The following is a 19,054-nucleotide window of genomic DNA, read 5'->3' on the forward strand; positions in this document are numbered from 1 at the left end:
CATGCCTAGAGACCATGAGCTAAGGCCCATTTCTATTCCATGTCCAAGTGGTACCTGCACTAAAGCTATTATTTGCAGGGCCTCATACTCTTTGGCTGGCAATTGGCTTCAAAGTTTTGTTCATAGCAAACCACCCCATTTTTTTTCCCTGCTGGGTATAGGATACTATGTTGATGGTATCCTTCTTCTAGGGGACATGGGATAGGACTCATGTTGAGAATGAAGATTCTCAATGTGTTGAGAGGTAGATTTGAGATAGGACTCCCCAGAACTGAGGACCTCTCTCTTCCTCTTGTGCTGTTGTTGGGAGTATTGATTTAGGGCTCTTATTCCTTAGATGTCATGTGAACCATGAAGTCTGCAATGTGGTTCCTGTAGCCAAATTTGTTGTCATACCAGTAAATGAGCTTGACAACATGGTCATTGAGGGCAATGCTGGCCCAAGAATCAAAGATAAAGGAATAGGCGTCACTGTTAAACTCACAGAAGACAATCTGGTCATTTGTGTAGGCCAGGATGTCCTTCAAGGGGCCCTTCAATGCTTGACTTAACACCTTCTTGATGTCACCATATTTATCCGCTTTCTCCAGAATGTATGTCAGATGCATGACAGATATGTTGTGGGTAAAGACACAGAAGACTATGCCAATGAGATTCTCATTCAGCTCAGGAATGACCTTACCCACAGCCTTGGTGGTGTCAGTGTTTGCAGGGATGATGATTTGAGTAGCACCAGGACCAACATGCCATAGTTTTCCAGAGGGGCCATCCACATTTTTCAGGGAGGAAGTGGTGGTGTGAATCGTGATTATGAGTGTCTCCATGGTACCAAAGTTGTCATGGATAAATAACTTTGACCAGGGTGCCAAGCAGTTCATGGTGCAGGAGGCAATGCTGATAATGTTGAGGTAGTGGTCATACCTCTTATGATTCCCTTCCATCACAAACATGGGGACATCTGCAGAAGGAGAAGAGATGATGATCCTCCAACCCTCAAGTGAGCTCCAGCCTTCTCCAAGAGTGGGAAGAGACTAGTGGTCTCCACAACATATTCAATACCAGCATCATCCCATTTGATGTTGGTAATATCTCACTCCTAGAAGATGGGAATGGGATTCCTATCATTGGCATGCTTTCCTTTCTCAGCCTTGACAGTACTGTTGAATTTTTCATAGGTGGAATCATACATGCAGATGATGTAGCTAGGGTAGCCATAAATGATGACGATATCCACTTCATTACAGATGAAAGCAGCCTTCAGACCAGGTTCCAATACAGCCAAACTTGTTTATTCCTATCTTCACTATCATGTTTCTGGAATGTGGCTGGCACTGCCAAAAATGGTGCAGCTATGTGCTGAGCACAGAGGAACAGACAGTGAACCACTTAATTTTTAATGGTCAGATAACAGGTTGGGCTATGAGACTTCATTGCTCCCCAGCAGTCAGCAAATTTTTTTTTTTTTTAAAGATTTTATTTATTTTATTTTTTGCCCCCAAAGCCCCAGTAGATAGTTGTATGCCATAGCTGCACACCCTTCTAGTTGCTGTATGTGGGACTCGGCCTCAGGATGGACAGAGAAGTGGTGCCTCGATGCGCACCCGGGATCCGAACCCGGGCCGCCAGCATCGCAGCGCGCGCACTTAACCACCAAGCCACAGGGCCGGCCCTCAGTCAGCAAATTTTATTCACTGAACAAAGTTGTATTTCAGGCCATCATATCTCTCCTTCTATGCCTAGGTTGCTCAGCGTAGAAAGAAATAATCACACAACCACACTGAGGTTCCTGTGAAAGCTTAGTCTTCAGGAGTTAGAACCACAACACTACCCAGAAATCCCTCCATATTGCCTCAGTCAGTAACTTTCCCCATCCCTTTAATGCCTTTTACAAACTTTAACGACTCTCCTCAGACTTCTTCTCCACCCTATCTACACCTTACTCTTACAGCAGGTTGCTTTGCTTCCTCTATCACCAAGATAATAAAGGCCATTTGGGAGAGGGAGTACTCCAAACTTTCTCCCTTGACATGGTGACAAATATACCTACATCTAGACCCATCCTTGTCTTCTTCCCTTCTACTTGTGATCTGGATCTCACCCCTTCACATATGCTCTGAGATCTTCATTAATTTTCCTCTTGCTCAAATCTACCTTTAATCTTTCCTAATCTCCTAGTTACTTCCCCTCAGTATTTAAAGATGATCAAGACTTATTCTAATAACAACAAACAAAGAAACAAACAAAAATTCCCCCCAAACGAGCTATCATCCTATGCATTTCATTATCTCACTGCAGTGGGAACTCCAAACCCATTACAACCTGTTGCAATCTAGCTGAAACTACTTAAAGGTCCGCTCTTAATTGTCAAATTCAATTTACACATCTCAGTCACTACCTGCCTTTAGTTTCTGTCATTTGAAATTGTTGGCCACTCCCTTCTACTTAAAACTTCCTTCTTTCTTGACTTCCATGGCAGTATTCTTTCCTGTTTTTTCCCCCTACATTTAGAATTACTCTTTCTCAGCCTCCTTTGCAGGCTCCTTCTCCTCAACCAAACCTTTGAATGTCATTGTTTCCCAGGTTTCTCATCTCCAAACTCTTCTTTTGTCACTCTACTCACTTTCCTTGGGTTAACTCATCCACGCCTATGGCTTCAATGACCACCAACATAATTACAATGTCAACAGCTAGATTACCAGCCCAGATTTCTGCACTGAGCTGGAGATGTATATTTACTATTGCCTACTAGACATATCCATTGGAAATCTATAATCAACTCAAACTCAACATGTTCGAAAACTTGAATTAACTTTTCCCTTTCCTTCCCCAATTCTGCAAATCCTTTAACTTCTCTATTTTATTACTCACTAGCTGCTCAAGCCAGAAACATGGTTGGCGTCATCAATAGCTCCCTTTCTTTCATTCTCCATATCTAGTCATTCATTGAGCTATGTCAATTATACTTCCTAAATATCTCTCATCTCCATCCCTCCTCTCCCTAGTATAGGCTTTTATCATTATTACTCCCAACTGGCCTGTCTGTATGACTCACCTTCTTCCAATGCATTCCCCAATAGCAGATAAAGTGACCTTTCTAAAATGCAAATCTGGCCATACTTTTCTCTTGTTTCAAACACTTCATTGCCATAATTTGCATTGCTTCTCTAACTTTCCAACTGAAATATCGCCAGGAGTTTGGAGTATAGTTAGAAGCAGCCCAGGGCAAGTAGAAATTTTCTCTTCTTTTACCTTAAGAATTCATAGTCATTTAGCATTCTACTCCATATTATATCTGTGTTTATTTTAATATAAAATTATGTATTGCCATATTTCCATTAATTTAAAAAAGTATTTGGGTAAAATGGATGCTTCAAGAAGATTAGCCATGTTTATCTTAGGAATTCAAGTATCCTGTTGCACACGATCTCCTACTGTAGTTTGAGAAGCTCAGGCCCTATAGGAGCAAATCCAAACACATTAGCAGAGTCTAAAAGGTCATCCTTGATCAAGCTCCAGTGGTTCTCAACCAAGATGGGGAGGGTACTCCTTTAGGAGTGTTTAGAAAGGTGTATGTGTAGTGGAGCTTTTTTGATTATTATAACCGAGGGGGTTACTTCTGGCATTTAGTAGGGAAGGGATAGGAATACCAAACACTCTGAAAAGAGAAAGACAGTCTCACATGATGAAGAATTGTCTTGCTGATACCTCCTGTCTATCTCTCTAGCCTCATTTCTGACTGTGGGCACTCCTCATATTCCATTTTCCAGCCATAGCAAACAATATAGTTTTTCTTAAAGGTAATGCAATTTCACATCTCCAAATCTTGACAGAGGTTGCTCCTGCCCCACTTTCCACATCTCCTCTAGTAAGCCTTTCCTAATCCCAACTCACCACTTCTCCTGCGTAGAACTGCCTATTCTCTAGCACAATAATGCATGCATTGTAGACACTCAGTACATGTTACATGTTTGTTGAATAAATAAATGAAATAATTACCAGTTAGTAGCATCTACTGATTAATTCATGTATAAACTCTTACCAGAGTGAAAATTATGTGGGCTCTGCTCTCATTTGGGATCAATAAGGTAAGAGAAAGGGAGAGGAAGTAAAGAGTTGAACCCCAAATGTGCTGCAAGAAAAGAGCCATGAGTGGAGATGGAGGGTTCTTGCATTTAGAGGCTCGAAACCATCAGGCATGAGGGGTAATGGGTACACAACAGACAGAAGAGATTAGAAAGAGGAGATAAGGAAAGGCAAGGGGAAAATTGTGCCACCCTTACAACCTGTCAACAGCCAGCACTTCTGTATAGATTTTTCTCCTGCCACGGTCCCCCCAACCCAGGGCCCTGTTCCTTACAACCATTCCCACGGGCCTGAGCTAAAGGGACTTCCATATTACCTTCTACTTTATTATTAACTCATTTTTAAAATTATAAAAGTAATAAAGAAATCCAAGAATATGATTTTAAAAATTGACTAAAAACAAAAATGTAACGAAGAGTATAAAGTGAAAGAAGTACCCAATCCATACCCCAAACCTCTGGCCCTCTCCTCAGAGGCGATTGATGTTAATAGTTTCTTCTGTCCATGCATATAGTTGTCTTTTTATTTAATCTTTTTTTAGAAAAATGAGATTATACCATATATACTGTAATGGTTAATTTTATGTGTCAATTTGCCTGTCAGTTTGCCTGGGTCACATGATGCCCAGATGTTTAAACTTTATTTAGACATTTAGTTAAACATTATTCTGGGCGTGTCTGTGAGGATGTTTTCGGATGAGATTAACATTTGAATGGGTAGATTGAGTAAAGCAGATTGCCTTCCCTAATGTGGGTGAGCATCATCCAATCAGATGAAGGCTTGAATAGAACAAAAAGGCTGACCCTCCTGCAAGTAAGAGGGAACTTTCCTGCCTGGCTGTTTGATCTGGATCATCCGTCTTGTCCTGCCTTTGGATTCAAACTGAAACATCAGCTCTTCTTGGGTCTCAAGCTTGCCAGCTTTTGGACTGGAACTTACACCATTGGCTCTCCTGGGTCTTTAGCTTGATCGCTGTACATCTTGGGACTTCTCAGCCTCCACAATTACCTGAGCCAATTCCTTATAATAAATATCTTTCTATATGTCTGTGTGTATCTATCTGTCTATGTATCTATCTATCATCTATCTATCTGTCCTGTTTATCTATCTATCTATCTATCTATCTATCTATCTATCTATCTATCTATCTATCTATCATCTCCTATTGGTTCTATTTCTGTGGAGAATCCTGACTAATACACAGGCCATACTGTAATTTGCTTTTTTCAAACACCTTGGGGATGTTTCAAAGCAATCAAACATATTTACTCTATTATTTGTAACAGTAGCATGGTATTCTATATTACAGTTGAAGCACTGATGAGCCACATGACCCGTCAGTGCCACCAGCAGGGCACCGTCCCTGAAATTATCACTTATTCAACTAGTTAATGGAAACTAAGTTGTTTCCAGTTTTTTTTGGTAATAAACTAATAATTCCACAGTGAATATAGTTGTACACATTTTGCCAAATTGTACAACTATATCTTTAGTCTAAGTGTCAGAAAGGAGTTGCTAGATCAAACACCACAGGCATTTACAATTTTCATTCGTATTGCCAAATTACTCTCCAAAGATAGTATACACTCCCATCAATTGAGTATGAGAGCACCTATGACCCCACAATTTTACCCCCACTGGCTTCTATCAATATTTAAAATTTTTGCCAATATGATAAGTGACACGTAATATTATAATATTATATTGCCACCAACTTGCTCTCTGTAAAAGCTGCACCAATTTAATTACACTCTTCCCAAATGATGCTATATAATCTGGAACCACATCAGAAGTGTCTTGGGGAAATTCTAATTTGAATCCACTCAAGATGAAGAACATGCCTGCTGGGTTGCACCATGAACCTATGGCATTCTTCTGGTCCACTAGTTGAGTCCCAGTGGGCCCTTCATCGATCTCTATTTCAAGATCCCCTTCAAGAAAATACTACCTGAACAGAAGAAAAACACCATATCACTCTTAAGAAAAAAAATGTTAACATGGTTTCAAAAGCAAAAGCCAGAAAAGGAAATCACGTTACTAAATTAGATTGCTCATTCAAGAAGAAGTTGCCTTTGAGAACAAAGCTGACCAGCCTGAAAGATTAAAACCATTCTTGCAAATAGCAGCTTGCCAAATGTTCCAATAATCGTGCTTATTTGATTCACTGTAGCCCTGTTGGAGAAATGGTTAAGGATACATTTAGTAACTAAAATATTCAAATTAACTTTCAAGGCTAAGTGTTAATCAATATCCAGCTAATATATTATCAAGTTCTAATGAAACAGAACCAAACAGAAAGGGCCCAGCACCCCATACATTTAGTAAGTTGTAAAAGAGTATGACTATGTCAATTGAATAATTTCTCTGATACTGAGAAAATGCCATGGCTGCAATGACGTGGTTGTATTTTAAAGGTCACTGTGAACAAGCTACTGATAAATCACACTTGACAGCCCCACAACAAGTCAATGATAACTAAAAGCTTAACTTTCAAACAAATAGAAGGATGGAAGAGGAGTCATTAAATGCAGCCTTCTTAGAGGCCAAGATTGGAGGCAATGGTAGTAACTTAGAAGAGATGCATACTCTGCTGGCCTTTTTGCTTTAGGATTGACAACGGATGGCAGTGCTTAAGGTAAAGGAAGAAGTCATTATTCTCCCAGGCCCCATATTAGAAACATATTAGTTAACATCTGTCTTATCCCCATAGCCTATCACTTACCGTACTTTCAAAACATCTCTTGCATCTGTCCATTGGCCTCCCTACCCTCTTCCATCAGCCTAATCTAAGTGACAAATTTTCTCCATTCATGGTTAATAGTTCTATTTGAAATGCCCAAGTCATCCTAGACACTGCTCCAAAGAGTCAGGAATACACTGAATTCTATGCTAAAGATAGGATATTGGAGTGATCCATTTCCCAGACAAGTGGCTCTGCATTTTCCAGAAGGAGGGAAAGTCAACTTCTCTGCAGTGACCTGTGCATGTAAGAGATGATTTGGTTTACTGGACAGATAGATTACCATACAATGACTCAGTGTCTGACCAGGAAGCTGCCCTTGTTGACAGGGTCAGTCATTCCCCTTGTCCCTAGAACTCCAGTTATCAGAGAGCGCATCACTAACTGTGAATTTACCAACAAGGAACTTGGAAAGACAGTTTCTATAGCACCATTCTTTCTGTCCAGGATTACCTCAATTAGTGCTTACATTTAATTGATTAACAAACAAGTATTTATACAGTACCTGGGGGCAAAGCACTGTGATAGGTACAGTAGAGGGGTATAAACAAAGTATAAGATGTAGTTCCCATTCTGGAATAGTCTATTGTGGAAGCAAACCTTACATGAGGCTGAATGAGCAGGCTTCACAGAGTTATGAGGATTTGGCATGGAAAGGAATTGGAGAGGTGGAGGGGAAGGCATTTAGGTCAGTTCAGAATTTTATTGCTTTTGGTCTGAAGCCTTCATAAGACTCACAGAATAAAGTTGCTATAATGTGCTCTTAAAAATAAACTATCATCAAGGGAGTGATGTCAGTATCATGGCGGAGTGAGCTTCCCCCATTGAACTCTCCCCCTCTAAGACACAACAAAAAGGACATTCATATTCCAAAAGAAGCTATTCACACAATGCAGGGGACGTCTGAGGCACCCAGGCAGCCATACACCCAAGGACTGAGATGCTGGAATCCCCAGAGTAAGTGGAAGGTGGTAAGAGGAGCTCTCTTCCTTCCCCAAGGACTGCGACCCAGAAACTGAGACCACGTGGCTCTCAGAGGAGGGGGAGGGGCAGCTCGCTGCATGAAAACCAGTGCTCTCCAAGACCCCTCACAGCCCATGGGGATCCCCCTATGGAGGGAGCGGAACTGTTGTGAGGGTAGTTTCAACAAGCTAGCCCCTCAGGAAAGCAGAGAGGACAGCGAGGCAGGAGGCCTCTGAGATCAGGGAGGCGAAGGTAAGCACCCCTCCCCCATCCGGCCTGGCTGACCGGCACTTCAGCACAGTGGTGCTTCATCTCAGCTCCATCCCCAGAGGCAGCGGCCGACAGGTGCCCAGGCCCCACCAACAGGGATAGTGTGGCCATGCCCCACCTCCACAGGCAGTAGCCCCCAGGTGCCCGGGCCTGACCAGCAGCAGGGTGAGCCTGTGCCCCCACACCAGAGGCAGCGGCAGCTTGGGCCCCACCACACCACAGCCCCAGCTTCTCTGGCTGGACCAAGCCACAACTCCAACTTCCCCGGCTCCACCGTACCACGGCCCCTGCTCCTTCAGCTTGACCGCCCCCCCCTCCCCAGCTCCAGCAGCTTTGGCTTGGCCTGTGCTCAGGCTCCAGCGACTTTGGCCCAGCGGCGCTCCAGCTCCTCCTTCTTTGGCCAAGCACACTCCTGTTCCAGCTTCTTCGGCCCAGCGCACTCCAGTTCTAGCTTCTTTGGCACAGCGGTGCTGCAGCTCTTCCTTCTTTGGCCCAGCGCACGCCAGTTCCAGCTTCTTCAGCCCAGCAGTGCTCCAGCTCCTGCTTCTTTGCCCCAGCAGCACTTCAGCTGCAGCTGCTTCAACCCACCAGCACCCAAGCCCCAGCTGCTTCGGCCTAGCTGCACTACAGTCTCAGCTGTTCCCACACTCCAGCTCCAGCTGTTCCCATGCTTCCCCCTGGCAGCCTCCACTCAGCCATGCCTCAGATCAGCCAGGGGCCAACGAGAGTGCCCGTGGATTTAGGCAGGCCAGAATACACAGCCCTTGACCCCCACCCAGCAGCAGCAAGAGGAAACTGCGACCATATATTTTCACTATGAGGAAAAGTAAGCCAACACTGACAGGCACTATGCAAAAATATGTTAAATCTCCAGACCAAAAGGAAAATGACAAGCACCCCGAAGTCAACCCAGAAAGCACAGAAATGTATAACCTCAATGACAGAGAATTCAAAATAGCCATCATAAAAAAGTTTAATGAAATACAAAAAAACACAGACAGACAATTCAATGAAATCAGGAGTTTCTTCACAAAAGAGATTGAAACTATAAAAAAAAATCAGAAATCTTAGAGATGAAAAACACAATAGAGGAGATAAAGACAAATCTGGAAGCCTTAAGCATCAGAGCTGACAATATGGAGGAAAGAATTAGCAATATTGAGGACAGCAATGCAGAAATGCTCCAGATAAAGGAGGAAAGAGAACTAAGACTTAAAAGAAATGAAGAAACTCTCTGAGAAATATGCGACATAAAGATTATAGGTATTCCAGAGGGAGAAGAGAGGGAAAAAGGAACAGAGAACTTGTTCAAAGAAATAATATCTGAGAACTTCCCAAACCTGGGGAAGGAGCTGGAAATACCAGTGAATGAAATAAATAGATCTCCTAAATATATCAACATGAAAAGACCCTCTCCAAAGCATATAGTAGTAAAGCTGGCAAAAGTCAATGACAAAGAAAAAATATTAAGGGCAACTAGACAAAAAAAAAAAAATAACATACAACGGATTTCCTATCAGGCTCTCAGCCGATTTCTCAACAGAAAATTTACAGGCTAGGAGAGAGTGGAACGATATATTCAAAATTCTGAAGGACAAAAACTTTCAGCCAAGAATACTCTATCCAGCAAAAATATCCTTCAGGTATGATGGAGAAATAATAACTATTCCAGATAAACAAAAGCTAAGGGAGTTCATTGCCACAAGACCCCCACTATAAGAAGTGCTCAAGAAGGCACGCATCCCTGAGAAAAAAAAGAGAAAGGGGATTCAAAGTTTTCAACAAGGAGGAAAATAGGTTGACAAAACAAGAAAAATTGCAGTCCTCTATTAAAATAGATTAGCAAACATTTAATTATAAAAGCAAAGATCAAGGGAGGGTAAGCACCAAGAATAAATATAACCTCATCACGTTCAATACGAACTCACAACACAAGAAGGAATAAGATGTGACGACAATAACAGAAGAAGAAGAGGGTAGGGATCGAATTGACTTAGTCTAAGGGAATAAGAGGCCATCAAAAAATGGACTATCACATCCACGAGATTTTTTATACAAACCTCATGGTAACCACTAACCAAATAAGCAGAACAGATTCACACATGATAAAGAAAGAGAAAACTAAGAGAATCCCCATATAGAACTACCAAACTGAATTAGCAGTCCAAAACACACAGGAGGAGAAACAAAAGAAATGCAAAAGAACAGGAAAAAAACCGATAAAATAACAACAACAAGCCCCCATACATCAATAATTACCCTAAATGTAAATGGACTGAACTCTCCAATCAAAAGACACAGAGTGCTGGGATGGATTAAAAAACAAGACCTGACAATATGCTGCCTCCAGGAAACACATCTCAGCTCTAAAGACAAACACAGGTTCAGAGTGAAAGGATGGAAGACAATACTCCAAGCTAATGGCAAACCAAAGAAAACAGGTGTTGCCATACTTATATCAGACAAAGTTGACTTCAAGATAAAACAGGTAATGAGAGACAAAGAGAGGCAATATATAATGATAAAAGGACACTCCACCAAGAAGACATATCACTTTTAAATATATATGCACTCAATACAGGAGCACCAAGGTACATAAAGCAACTATTAACAAACCTAAAATGAGATATTAACAACAACACAATAATAGTAGGGGATTTTAACACCCTGCTTTCATCAGTGGAAAGAGAAGCCAGACAGAAAATCAATAAGGAAATAATGGACCTAAATGAAAAACCTGATGAGATGGACTTAACTGATATATATAGAGCACTCCATCCAAACGCAGCAGATTACACATTATTCTCAAGCGTGCATGGAACATTCTCAAGAATAGACCATATGCTGGGAAACAAGGCATGCTTATATAAATTTAAGAAGATTGAAATCATAACAAGCATCTTTTCTGACCATAATGCCATGAAGCTAGAAATCAACTACAAAGAAAATACCAGGAAATTGACAAAGCTGTGGAGACTCAACAACATGCTACTAAACAACCAATGGATCATTGATGAAATTAAAGGAGAAATCAAATCATATCTGGAGACAAATGAAAATGAAAATACACCATACCAACTCACATGGGATGCAGCAAAAGTGGTCCTGAGAGGGAAACTCATAGCAATACAGGCCCTCCTTAACAAGCAAGAAAAAGCCCAATGAAGAAACCTCAAACTACCCTTAACAGAATTAGAAAAAGAAGAACAAACAAAGCCTAAAGTCAGCAGAAGGAGGGAAATAATAAAAATCAGAGCAGAAATAAATGAAATTGAAATTTAAAAAAACAGTAGAAAGGATCAATGAAACAAAGAGCTGGTTCTTTGAGAAGGTAAACAAAATTGACAAACCCTTAGCCAGACTCACCAAAAAAAAAAAAAAAGAGAGAAGGCTCAAATAAATAAAATTAGAAAAGAAAAAATAGAAATTACAACAGATACCACAGAAATAGAAAAGATTATAAGAGAATACTATGAAAAACTATATGCCAACAAATTTGACAATCTAGAAGAAGGGGATAAATTCTTAGACTCACACAACCTCCCATAACTGAATCAAGAAGAAATAGAGAACCTGAATAGACCAATCACAAGGAAAGAGATTGAAAGAGTAATCAAAAACCTCCCAAAAAATAAAAGTCCAGGACCATATGGCTTCTCTGGAGAATTTTACCAAACATTCAAAGAAGACTTAATACCTATCCTTCTCAAACTATTCCAAAAAATAGAGGAAGATTAAACACTTCCCAACACATTCTACGAGGCCAACATCACCCTGATACCAAAGCCAGGCAAAGACAATACTAAGAAGGAAAACTACAGACCAATATCCCTGATAAACATAGATGCAAAAATCCTCAACAAAATATTGACAAACCGAATACAGCAATACATTAAAAAGATCATACACCATGATCAAGTGGGATTTATACCAGGGACACAGGGATGGTTCAACATCCGCAAATCAATCAATGTGATACACCACATTAACAAAACGAGGAATAAAAACCATATGATCATCTCAATAGATGCAGAGAAGGCTTTTGACAAGATCCAACATCCATTTATGATAAAAACTCTCAACAAAATGGGTATAGAAGGAAAGTACCTTAACATAATAAAGGCCGTATATGACAAACCCACAGGCAACATCATACTCAATGGGGAAAAACTGAAAGCCATCCCTCTGAAAACAGGAACAAGACAAGTGTGCCCACTCTCGCCACTCTTATTCAACACAGTACTGGAGGTTCTGGCCAGAGCAATTAGGCAAGAAAAAGGAATAAAAGGAATCCAAATAGGCAACGAAGAAGTGAAACTCTTACAGTTTGCAGATGACATGATCTTACATATAGAAAACCCTAAAGAATCCATTGGAAAACTATTAGAAATAATCAACAACTACAGCCAAGTGGCAGGGTACAAAATCAACTTACAAAATCAGTTTCATTTCTATATACCAACAACGAACTAACAGAAAGAGAACTCAAGAAGACAATCCCATTTACAGTAGTAACAAAAAGAATAAAATATCTAGGAGTAAATTTAACCAAGGAAGTGAAAGACCTATACAATGAAAACTATAAGACATTATTGAGTGAAATCAATGATGACATAAAGTAATGGAAAAATATTCTATGCACTTGGATTGGAAGAATAAACAGTTAAAATGTCCACACTACTGAAAGCAGTCTACAGATTCAATGCAATCCCAATCAGAATCCCAAGGACATTCTTAACAGAAATAGAACAAAAAATACTAACATTCATATGGGGCAAGAAAAGACCCCATATAGCTAAAGCAATCCTGAAAAAGAAGACCAAGGCTGGAGGCATCACAATCCCTGACTTCAAAACATACTACAAAGCAATAGTAATTAAAACAGCATGGTACTTGTACAAAAACAGACACACAGATCAATGCAACAGAATTGAAAGTCCAGAAATAAAACCTCATATCTGTGGGCAGCTAATCTTTGACAAAGGAGCTAAGGACATACAGTTGAGAAAGGAAAGTCTCTTCAATAAATGGTGCTGGGAAAACTGCACAGCCACTTGCAAAAGAATGAACGTAGACCATCTTCTTTCGCCATACACAAAAATTAACTCAAAATGGATCAAAGACCTGAAGGTGAGACCTGAAACTATAAAACTCCTGGAGGAAAATATAGGTAGTACACTACTCGTCATCAGCCACAAAGGGATCTTTTTGAATTCCATGTCTACTCAGACAAGGGAAACAAAAGAAAAAATAAACAAGTGGGACTTCATCAGATTAAAGAGTTTCTACAACGCAAATGAAACCAGGATCAAAATGAATAGGGAACCCACCAGCTGGGAAGAAATATTTGCAAACCATATATCTGACAAGGGATTAATCTCCATGATATATAAAGAACTCACACAACTGAATAAGAAAACAACAAACAACCCAATCAAAAAATGGGCAGAGGAAATGAACAGACACTTCTCCGAAGAAGATATACAGATGGCCAATAGGCACATGACAAGATGCTCAACATCACTAGTCATTAGGGAAATGCAAATCAAAACCACACTAAGATATCATCTTACACCGGTTAGAATGGCTATAATCACCAAGACGAAAAGCAATAAATGCTGGAGAGGCTGTGGAGAAATGGGAACCCTAATCCACTGCTGGTGGAAATGCAAACTGGTGTAGCCTCTATGGAAAACAGTATGGAGACTCCTCAAAAAATTAAAAATAGAAATACCTTATGATCCAGCTATCCCACTACTGGGTACACAATGAACCTGAAATCAACAATCCAAAGAGGCTTATGCACCCCTATGTTCATCGCAGCATTATTCACTATAGCCAAGACATGGAAGCAACCCAAGTGTCCCTCGACTGATGATTGGATAAAGAAGATGTGGTATACATATACCATGGAATACTACTCAGCCATAAATAAAGACAAAATCGTCCCATTTGCAACAACATGGATTGATCTGGAGGGTATTATGTTAAGTGAAATAAGCCAGAAAGAGAAAGAGAAACAGTGCATGATTTCACTCATATGTGGAAGATAAACCAACACATGGACAGATAGAACTGTTTGGTGGTTACCAGGGGCTAGGGGGCTGGGGGGTGGGCACAAGGGGTGGAGGCATGCACTTATATGGTGACTGACAAACAATAATGTACAACAAAAATTTCACAATAAAAAATACTAAAAATAAAAAAAAACAAAGGAAAACAAACCAACAAAAAAACTATCAAGATCAAAACAGAAGTTAGAAGGCTTTTTGGAGTTTAAGTTTAGGAAATATTTTCTGGTTATTTTCATAAAAGGAATTGTCAAACTAATAATATAGTTGGATTAATAATACTGTCTAAAATAGTTTTAGCTCTGATTTTTTAATGATTGGCAGAAACAGAGAATCTAGTGGTTATGAAACTGCCTGGGTCAAAACTAAGCTATTTACATCTTCTATCATTACTCTAAAATTGACATTAGTTAAAATGATCACACAACTACTACCAAAATTTCTGGTATGCTTGCTGGTAACTAGAATCCATCAGCTCAAAGGAATGTTGGAATATTTTTTTTTAGCCCACAAGCAGGTGCACTAGATTAGAAGAACAGATGGAATCTGTCGTCTTGAACAGCAACAGGTATAGTTGGGAGTAGGATGTTACAAAGGATTGCTGATGCCCACGCAAGGCAAGATTGACCAGAGAAACAAGTCTACACTACTCTCCCCAGAGATAGCCACCTGGTCCCTCCCTCATTTCACCAAGATCTCAGCCCAGATGTCACCTCCTCAGAGAGGCCTTTCCTGGCTCTCTCTATATAAAATCAAACCCTCTTTAACTCTCTACCGTCTCTTCCTGCTTTATAATTATTTGAATATATGCTAATTGTATCTTTCCCCAATTAGAATGGACTCTCCATGAGGGCGAGGACTTTCCTGCCTTGTTTATTGGTATATCCTCAGCTCCTGGAACAACGCCTGGTACACAGTAGGGGTCAATAAATATTCGTTGAATGGATGAATGTCATAATATTTGAAAAAAGCTATGTAAATCCCAAATAGATGATTGGACATCATATTTTGAGCCAATGATCTCATATAGATTACTGCTTGCTTTACAAATGGTTTGTGATTTGGGAAGGCATAAAGGCACTCCCTCCTACACAGCCTCACTCCAGTTCTACCTCTTTCATGAAGCCTTTCTTCTCAGGTAACTCCATTCCTTTTCTGCACTCTGAATGCCTGTGCCTTGATGTGTAACTGCCCTTGTTCCGCGTGTATAGAATTTGTAAGCTCTTGAGAATGAGGATAATATCCTATCTTTTTTATCCTGTGTTTTCTATTGTGCCCAGCACAGCACAGGGCACGTAGTAGGCACTCAAAACATTGCACCACTTGTTGATTAATTCCAGGCGGGGAAATTGGCAAGTATAAGCTGTTGGAAGTGAGCTTTGTTCTTTTTTCTAAGACAACCCAATAATCGACTGGCGTTAAAGAAATTACTCATAAATCCTAACAAATCATTTTAACTATAAAGGTAAATTTGATCCAGCAGTGTCCCTTGGGCACTCTTCACACTTGCTAATGAATAACTTGGGGGCCTAGAAAAAATGAATTACAGGGTCTAGCCTTTGGGGGGGTGGGGGAGTTGTCAAATGAACACATTAATTTTTCCATCTGCCTCTGCCCTGGGCTATGTGGGTTGAGGTGGGGTGGGCAGCCTGCAAAGATTGCTTCGTGCCTTTCCCTTTCCAGATTTCTTCTTCTAAGAAGTGAATGTTGCATTCTTTCTGGAATATGAAGATATTGGAATTTGAGCTGATTTCTGGAGGCAGTAAATTCTCCAGCCCCAGCCTTGGGTCAAGAACACAGCGGTGTTGTGTGTTTTTTTCCACCATTTCAATGGCTTCTGGGTGCCCCAAACCCCAGCCAGAGACTGCTTAATCCCAGAGTGTTCTAATACAATCTGGGAAGTGAGGTGTTTCCTAAACTCTTCTGAGATGACTGTTGGCCCCTGGGGTACCTTACACCAGGCTCACATATCCTACTCAGAATGTATGCCTCTATATCTCGGGATGTAGAGGGCTGTCAGCTCAGAGACGGTGCGCTGCTGTTGGCACTGACGGGTCATGTGGCTCATCAGTGCTTCAACTGACGTAAAGTAGAATACAGGCTCGTTGCCATACTGTTTAAAATGTTCTCTGCTTACTCCTCATTTCATTTCAAAATGCACCTGAATCTATTAGCCTCTTGCTCTTTTGCCTGCAATATTCTCTGCTGAACTGAGTTGAGATATGAATTTCTCTTAGGTCTGCCTGCTTATATTGGCAAGACTCCTTACAGCTGACGATAGAGACCAGCATCAGCATTCCTACCCAGGTGCTATCCATCTTCAAAGCCAGGAACTCCTGACATTTCTGGAGTTGTGAGAGATTTCGCAATACCTCTGCTTCCTTTATCTCCTCTTAGGAGGAGACAACTTTTGGCAGACAACTTTAACAACAGCGGAATAAACAGTGGAAAGTAAGCGGAATACTAGATGAGAAGTCAGTGGGCCTGGGGTCTAATTATGGGGCTTAACCATGGTTCTTCAACCGAGTCTTTGTGACCTGAGCAAGTCACTTGCCTCATTTGGGCCTCAGCTTCATTTGTGAAATGAAGGGGTTGGACTAACCAGATCAGCATTTCCTAAACTTGCTGCATCTCAGACCCACTGGGCAGAAACAGCAGTGAGAATTAAAAATACTGATTCGGGGGCCTTATCCCAGATACATATATATATATATATACATATATATGTATATATATATATATATATACAGAGTTAAGACTAAATCAGGATTTCTCAAACTTTAACATGCATATAGATCACCTGGGGAAGTTGTTAAAATGCCTGCCTTTTCTGACTCAGTAGGTCTGGGTTGAGGCTTGAAATTCTGCTTTTCTAACAAGTTCCAAGGTGATGCCCACACTGAACTTTGAGTAGCAAGGGGCTAGAACTTTGATGGTTCTCAGCTGGAGGCGACTTTGCCCTGCTCCCCAAGTAGTGTTGCCAGACAAAATACATCTGCTAAATCTGGCAATCCTCTCCCCAGGGGACATTGACTATGTCTGGAGACATTTTTGCTTGTCACAACTGAGGGGGGCGGTTTGCTACTGGCTACTGGAGGGCAGAGGCCAGGGATGCTGTTGAACATCCTACAAGGTGCAGGACAGACTCCCCCTCCAAGCAAAGAATAATCTGGCCTAAAATGTCAATAGTGTCAAAGTTGAGCAACCCTGGACTAGATAATCTAATTTTTCTCTTAATCTTTACATTACTGTATATGATCTTGGTATATAATTATAATAAAGTCATATATTTTGATCAATGGTCAATGGTTGCTAAATCAGAATTTTCTTCCCTAGCCAAAACTCTTTATCACAACAAGAACTTTCCAACAAATCTTTCAAGATTTTATTCACATTCTATTTCTCTGGGAATAACAATTGAGCAATGATAATAGAAGAAATGTTGAGTGTCAGAACCTGAAGGGTCTTCAGTAATCAACTGGATCTAACACTCTCAACACACAGATGGAAAAATCAAGGCCCACAGAGGGGAAGTGCCCAGCTGTGTTGTTTTAAGGAAACTCTCCACATATCTGAGGCTGTTAGGGTAATTAATTGTTTATAAAATGTCAATAGTACTACCTGCTTTTAATTGGCACACATTCTCAAAATAAACTAGATAAGGAGATTCATTCTCCCCTCATTTGAAGATCACCACCCCACAACCACTCACCTCCAGCTTCCATTTCTACCCACATATTGAGAATGATTTTCTAAAAATCTAAAGTTACCTCATTCACTGAATACACTCATTCTGATAGGGCAGGTTTTGGAAGAGTTCACTTTGGCTTGTAGCAGTAATGATAATAAATATTTATTTAGGATTTACAACTGTTGGGCATTGTTATAAATGCTTTACATGGACTAACTAATCTTCCTAACCTTTATTTCAGAGATGAGGAAACTGAGGAACAGAAGAGTTAAGTCGCTTGTCCAAGGTTACACAAATAGTAAGTGGTGGAGTCAGGACTTAAACCTGGCAGTGGGATTCTAGGGGCCATGTCGTTAGTCATCACACCAGCTGCCTCTCAGCACTTGTAGTTTTACTAAGAGCTAGGAGCTCCTTGAGGGAGGGAGTATGCCATTTGTCTTCATACTCCCAGAGCCTAACACAATCATTGGCACATAGTTGGAGCTCGTTATTAGTAGGTTGTATGAGTGAATGCTAAGATTTGGTGCTCTCAGCAAAAGAATCCATAGGCAGTTGAAGTGGTTTTCTGTTTATTTCACCTTCCACAGGTGTTAACAAGACTTTGCACAAGACCTGACTGCCCGTTCTGTTGTCTGAATAATAAGAACTTTTTTCTGAGGCAAACGGTATTTGCGTTGGGGAGGTACAGTGAAGACAGCCAGGTCTGTGAGGAGCTATACATCTGGCCTAAGTAAGGGGTCAGCAGGTGGGAATGCTCCAAAGCAAGGCCAAGGTTCACCCTGGGTTCTGAACCTGGAGGGCCTGCCTCCACCTCCCACTGCCTTTGATGCCCTTTCTGGGCTGGCAGCTGCCAAACTCAGACTTGAGCAGATGAGTCTATAAACATATGTGGGGGAGATCCCATTCTTCAAGGAGGCGTTGTGAGAAGAGTTCAGTCAGGACTCAGCTCAGAAGTTCCTCCCTGCCTTTAATGGAGGCAGACTGGTCTTATGGAAAGATCATAGACTTTGAAATCCAACAGATCTGGAGTCTCACTCTGGTTCTTCTACTTACTACCTGAATATCTTGACCTCTATTAGCTTCAGTTTTCCTGTACTGCATGGAATTTTTGGGAAGACTCCAAGTTAACTTCCCTATCACATGGAAGACTTTCAACAAATGTTAGTTCTTTCTCCCCCAGCAGATCCAGGAATCCCCTTTGCTCTGAACCTGGTGGAAAGAGTATGATTCCCAAGG

General features: G+C 40.8%; 1 pseudogene; it reads right to left on the reverse strand.

Annotated features, from left to right (window-relative positions):
• Window positions 1–326: 326 nt before the first annotated feature.
• LOC101404503 (glyceraldehyde-3-phosphate dehydrogenase pseudogene) lies at window positions 327–1,328 on the reverse strand (annotated as a pseudogene).
• Between the last annotated feature and the right edge of the window lie 17,726 nt (window positions 1,329–19,054).

This window comes from Ceratotherium simum, chromosome X (assembly GCF_057802395.1).
Source record: "Ceratotherium simum simum isolate JZ-2026a chromosome X, ASM5780239v1, whole genome shotgun sequence".
NCBI lineage: Eukaryota > Metazoa > Chordata > Mammalia > Perissodactyla > Rhinocerotidae > Ceratotherium > Ceratotherium simum.